The 6685-nt window shown below is 37.6% G+C and overlaps 1 long non-coding RNA gene across 1 annotated transcript; it reads right to left on the bottom strand.

Annotated features, from left to right (window-relative positions):
• Positions 1-276: 276 nt before the first annotated feature.
• On the bottom strand, positions 277-1169 carry LOC108971930. The gene is made up of 2 exons (XR_001993589.1): positions 445-1169; positions 277-389 (listed from the first exon to the last, which is right to left on the bottom strand). It is a non-coding gene; the product is annotated as an uncharacterized LOC108971930 (long non-coding RNA).
• Positions 1170-6685: the final 5516 nt, after the last annotated feature.

Raw genomic sequence — 6685 nt, forward strand, 5'->3', positions numbered from 1 at the left:
GTGGGGATACCACGTTGATGTAAGTGATGGCGGCTGGATCATGCTGACCATGTTTGAAAACATATTAGCTGTCTCACGACTGTCTCTTATACACATCTAGATGTGTATAAGAGACAGGCGCTACGTGATGGAACCCCAATTTGGTGGGGATACCACGTTGATGTAAGTGATGGCGGCTGGATCATGCTGACCATGTTTGAAAACATATTAGCTGTCTCACGACGATCCTCTTCCAGCATTTTGGCGATCTGCGCGATTTTTTTCCAATAATTTTTCCATGGTGCTTAAATAATTTGTGTGCTGCACCTTTATTGCGTCGATTAAATTGTCCCGAGTCTACTTCCAGTTTTTGGTAAAATACTCCATTACCCTTTGGTAGGTTTTCTTTTCTGAAACTTGAAAATGATTGATCAATCAAAACTAGAAGCAACCAGGTCTACATACTTGGATTTTTAAAAGTTTTCGTTGAACTTGCTTGAATTTGAGGGTGTTCAGATTCAGCTGTACCATTCTCCGAATTATTGTGTGAGGTGTCCTCTCCCTCTGTCGCTATTGCTGGGCGATGGCTTAAAACTTCATCCAGTAAGTCAAAATATTCGCATGTCTGTCTTTCACCGCCAATGGTGTTATTATTACGCTTTACTTTATAGTATTCACTTTTTAATGAATTAAACTTCGTTCTTATTTGTACTGTGCCGTATTATGTCCCTTTGCCTTCAGTTCTCGAGCCACATGGTTCTCTTTAATTACTGAAAGCATTTCAGTAATTTCTATATGGTTCCATAAATTTCGTTTTTTAATATTATTTTCCATTTCTGATAAAAATTTTTCACTTTTGTATAAATGAATGAGGACAAATCGAAAAGCTCAAATAAATATACGCTTAACTGACAGAGCTGCCGGTTTTCAGTTATTTGCAAAAAAAATAAGTTCTTAGCAAAGTTTTTCATTAAATAGTAATTGGACAAGTAGAAGTCCAAGTTCATTATTGCTTTATATTTAGATTTGGTTAAGATAAATACGAAATAACACAATTTACTAGATTTTCCAGTTTGTTCATGATATAGAATTATGCATTTTCAATAAGAAAAATATCTGGCGAAGCGAGAAATGAAATACCGATTGAAAAATGAGTCCGAGTGAACGTACATGATCATTTCAAAACGTCTTTAAAATGAGTTTATACATACGTTTTGAAGCATAGTGTATTCGGTGAAACCCTATTATGCGTTCGTATAAACAAGGTAATATATTATGATACGTTTTGTAATTTGATGCATAATAGAATTATTTTCTATTACAAATGATTAAAAACATTTATTAATTTAGAACTAACAGGCTTAATTCACCTTATTAAGTATTGAAATATCGAAAGTCAGTTTTTTTAATATAMCATATAATCATAAAAAGGAATTAAGTAGTTTCGCCATGTATTAAAAGTCCAATATATAATAATTTGCATTCGTAATAAATGTTGGGTATTTTAATTTAAAATGTCCAAAATTTATAATGGAAAATGTTATAAAAAACGCTTATTTTGAGGCGCTCTCACACTGGAATAACTTGGGCATCCCATTGTCCCTGGCAATAGACTATATTATTTAATGGAAATTAAATGAAATTAGGTACAATGATTAGGCTTATGCTAATATTTTCGATGGATGTTCATATGTTTGCACATGCGAAAGAGTCACACAAAAGGAGTGACAAAAACTCTCGCCGTTATGTTGTTGCGAACATACTTTTGTAGGCATACGTGTGTATATACAAATGAGTTATGTGGGAGCATTGTGCACATACAATTTACAATACCTTAGTTCGTTAGTACAATTGAGTCTGTGCTCTTATATATGAGTAACTAAACTTAAAATAACTCTAATACCGTTAGTTGACCCAACATCCCGGCCCCGTTGAAAAGACTTTACAACAGGTAAAACAGCAATTTTGTGGATTGAGCGACAAATTATACCCTTTGAAGTTCGCAAATCAACTACTCTGACTCGTGCATCCTTTCCTGGGATAGCATCTATGACACCACCAACTAGCCATCGTTGCGGTGGTACATTGTCCTCATGGATAAGAACCATTGCGTTCTTACCAACATTTCCATGGTCAGTGTTCCACTTTGTTCTCTCTGGCAGATCGCTTATATAATCGTGTGACCAACGTTTCCAGAATATTTGTTTGACGGCAGTTATTTGATGCCATCCGTTGACTTGATTGACGTTGTCAGCTACTGCTCGCTCCGTAGGACTCTTTAACGCACTACCAGTTGAGAAGTGACCTGGAGCCAAAGCTTCGTAGCCGCTCCGGTCAGACGAAAGTGGTGATAGAGACCGAGAATTTAGAACTGCTATTTCTACCAAGGCTGTAGTGAGTTCTTCGTATGTTAATTTGGTATTTAACTGCRGCCTCCCAAATGCCACCAAACTGAGGTGCTCTAGTAGGGATAAAATGAAAATTGATAAATTGATTAGCGCAATAATTTATGATGACATCTTTGATTTCTTTCTTGAAAAGAAAGGTTTTCAGTTCTGAAAGTTTGCTGCAAGCTCCGACGAAATTAGTTGCATTATCATAATAAATATCTGATGGAAGAATTAAAGCCCCCAACGCTGTCATGGTAGTTTTAAATATGTAGAGATTGAACATATCGCGTAACAAATCTACATTTACTTGGTAGTTGAATCGGATGTTTCTTGCTTTCTGGAAGATTGGCCAGTTCAAGTCTACCTCCTACCTTTAGTAGTTCAAATCCTTGAGCTGTTTCCAAGAACGGATTTAAATTTCGTAGTATGCCATTTGTCATTTTATTTCGCTGCAACAATCGAATGTCTGCAGCGTAATGCTGTTATTTAACGTTCCAAACATAGCAAAGCGCGACGTAGTTCATCAGGAGTAAGTGGTCCATCCACCATTTTCCTGTTATCTTTTTTAAGTCTAGTGTAAAAACGTAGCATCCATGAAACAATCCGCACTTCACGAGTATGAGTATTGTACCTTTCAAGCGCTTCAAGAAGATAATTATGTTAAATACTGATCTACGCATTTCTGCATTAACAATTTCCATGTCGATGTCGCTACCTTTTCTATTAGGCCATTTTCTTTCATCTTCATATAGAAACTCAGGTCCATTAAACCAAATAGAAGTTGTGAGTTCTAATGGTGTRCTTCCTCTGAAAATAATGTCTGCTGGATTGCTTTTCGTTGGCACATGTCTCCAACAAGCATCCAAAGTCAAATCCTGAAACTCCGATACTCTATTCCCAACAAAGGGTGAAAGTGTACTCGAATGCATTTGAAGCCAATGAAGAACAATTTGCGAATCTGTCCAAAGAAACGTATAGAAATTGTAAATAGAAAGTGTAGACTTAATAATATAGGCGAACGGTAACATTACCAAATTTGTCAAGTATGCGTGTGTATATTCCGCAGCCGTAAGCACGTATCGAAGAATCACAAAATCCATGTATTTGTACAGACTTCATGTTAGCAGATAAACAATACCTTGGAATTTTAATAGAAGGTAAATCCGAGAGGTTGTTGACAAATATTTGCCATTCCGACGCAAGGTTTTGTGGGACCGATTCATCCCATTCTATTTTCAGCAACCACAGCTCCTGAAGTAGAATTTTAGCGGTAACAATAACTGGTGCTAGTAGTCCTAGGGGGTCAAAGAGCGATGAGGCGATGGATAGTGTTGTTCTTTTAGTAATGGTTCCATTTATTGGCTGCTTTGGTAGAAATGAAAGTATAAAATGATATTTAACTTGATCCCATTTAAGGCCAAGAGCACTGGTGACAGAAGTATCAAGATTTAAATCCTTGTCAGTGTGTTCGACTGTGAAGCATTGGTGGTTGGAATGCCATTTTGACAGCTCAAATCCACCTCATTTTAGCAATTCCGTTACCTCATGTTTTATTCTTGATAGCTCCTCAAGTGAGTCAGCACCACACAGTAGATCGTCGACGTAGAATAATGACTTGACGACATCTGATCCAACGACAAATTTCGACGCATATTGATCCGCGAGGTAGTGTAGACTACGCACATTAAGATAGGGTGCGGCTMCCATACCGTAGGTGACAGTTTTGAGCTGAAATGTGAATATTCTTTTGAGGCGAACTCCGCCACAAAATTTATTGGAACCTCCGATGTTCCTYATTGATTAGTATCTACCAATACATTTTAACGATGTCTGCAGTAAGAGCGAAGCGATTTGAATTGTAGGTCCACTCATTTGAATGTCATTTGTCGATTTTTGCGTAGTTGTTCGACAAGATGCATCAAATACAACTCTCAATTTCATCGTAGTGCTATTTGGTTTCAAAACGCAGTGATGAGGGATATAGTAGTGAGGTTCCTCCAATTTTGGATTGGGTACTACTTCCATGTAGCCTAGACTCTCATATTCATCCATGAAGGCTACGTATTCTTTSTTGATCATAGGGGACTGTTGCGATCGGCRTTCTAGCGCATTAAATCGTTGAAATGCTGTATTATAAGATTCACCCAAGCAAGAAGGGTCATAGTGAACGATTCTACCGTTAGGGCTTCGAGATACGGTGTCATTATACAAATTTGTAGAAGTTTTATACTTTATATTGGTAGAGGACTTACCAATATTTTCAATCTCTATGTTATGTTTGCTACGTGGAAGCATCAGTTTTTGTGAAAATTCTTGAGTTATGAAATTAACTTGTGAGCAAGAATCCAGCAAAGGCCAAGATGATAGTTTCCGGAAGCGTCGCGAACTAGAATCTCTGCTGTGGCGAGGTTGATGTTGTCAAAGGATGACGAATTGTTCATGTGTGTATGAACAGCGGATGTCGAAGTAGAATTTGACGAATCTGGTGTATTCCTACGATGTAACAAGGTATGGTGTTGACGATAACAAATCCTACACTTATGCGTTGATGCGCAGTTCGATAACTGATGTCTGCTTGATAAGCAGTTAATACATAGAGTCAACTGTTTTGTATGGTCAAAGTGTTGCCACACACTAAGTGCCTTAAAACGGTCGCAGTTGTGTATTTTATGATTGTTGCTGGAACACATCGAACAACATGAGCTGGAACAGAAAAACGAATAGCCTTTACGTAAAGGTTTTGTTTTATGCGAGTTGGTAGTGCTTTGGTGTACATATCCAATGGTGTGAGCGTTATCAATTGAGTCCAGGTACTGGCAATGTCTCTCCAAAATGTGTGTGCAATTTTCCCAGCTCGCAAAGTTTTAAAGWCCAGAGACTCCTTCCATTTGCGATTGGTTTCTTCATCTGCCTTCTGTAAAACAAAATAAATAAGCATAGCTTGTGAAATTTGACTTTCAGTTCCCAATGAGAATAACGAGCCGTAAATTGCAGATACCTTATTAATTAAACTTCTCAACTGACCGCCATGATTCTTTGGAATAGACGAAAGCTCAAATAAAGAGCAAATGTTTTCTAACAATATGAGAGCTGGATTGATATATCGAGTTTTGAGTCTCTCCAATGCCTTCAAATAGTTTTCATTGGATACTTGAAAGGCGTCAATAGTTTCTAATGCCATTTAATTGAGACAGTTGCGTAGATGATTAAATTTCTCTACGTTACATATGCTATATTCTCGATCAATAATTTGCTGATAGAAAGTTACGAAATTTTGATATTCTGAGTACTTGCCGTTGAATGTAGGAAGTTTGGTTTGGTGAAGTGGTGTCTGAGAGTGTGGTGTTGGAATCCTCGGTAACTTGAGACTGAATAATTAACTTTGTGGTTATATACAGCTCCTCAAGACTCATGCGACCACAATCCTCAGGATCTATCCTTTTAATTTCCGTTTGTGTAGACAACATAAGATTCCAGAATACCAAGCCGACATTTGTATTCGGCTGATGAAAGTATTTTAGCGCCTGGCCGTAGACTGGCCTCGACAATGTTTTTTATRCGAGAAATATTTTTCTTAATATTAGCCCGTTGTTGTTTGAGCTTTTCCAAAGATATGTTTAAAATGTTCAAAAATTTACGAAAAAATTCCAAAAATAAATTATAGGTTTGTTAGAAAACGATATAAAGTTTGCGATATAAGGACGGATGAGTATAATATAATGGTTCGTTGGGTATAAACGAATATGTTGGAAGCTGCAGCGAAATGCGAATAAGCGATAGCGATGGTGTGACCAAATAAGAGCGACGAAAGAATTGCARGTGCAGCGGCAGCGATGCAATGTGATGCGTGACAAGCGRCRTATTAGCGTATCAGCGATATTGATAGCTAAGCAGCGAACAGGTGCAGCGAGCAGTAATAGCGACAGCGAATAGAGTATTTGCAATGCAGTGCGAAAGTAGGAGAGACGACAGACGTTCGCAGTGGCAGCGGGCAGCAACGATGGCAGAATTGCCAGAAGCGACTGCGTTCAATTCTGAGCAGTGCAGAGCAGCAGCGAATAACTGATTTAGGTCTAACAGTAAGGTATTACTGTATTTTGTATGGAATACAATGACCTTTATCTAAGCCTCTGCAACTTATTATGAAGAAATGCCAAACTAATTCTCCAGCGATAATGATGATGATTATTATTATGCGCGRGCCTTATGATGACCAAGATGAGCACGAATCACGATAGACTTATGTTAGATAGCCGGGTACAAATTATTTTACTAAATTAAATAACACTTTTATTTCATTTAATCGCAACGTCTAA

This window comes from Bactrocera latifrons, unplaced genomic scaffold (genome assembly GCF_001853355.1).
Source record: "Bactrocera latifrons isolate USDA-ARS-PBARC rearing strain unplaced genomic scaffold, ASM185335v1 scaffold_1094, whole genome shotgun sequence".
NCBI classification, from domain to species: Eukaryota; Metazoa; Arthropoda; class Insecta; order Diptera; family Tephritidae; genus Bactrocera; species Bactrocera latifrons.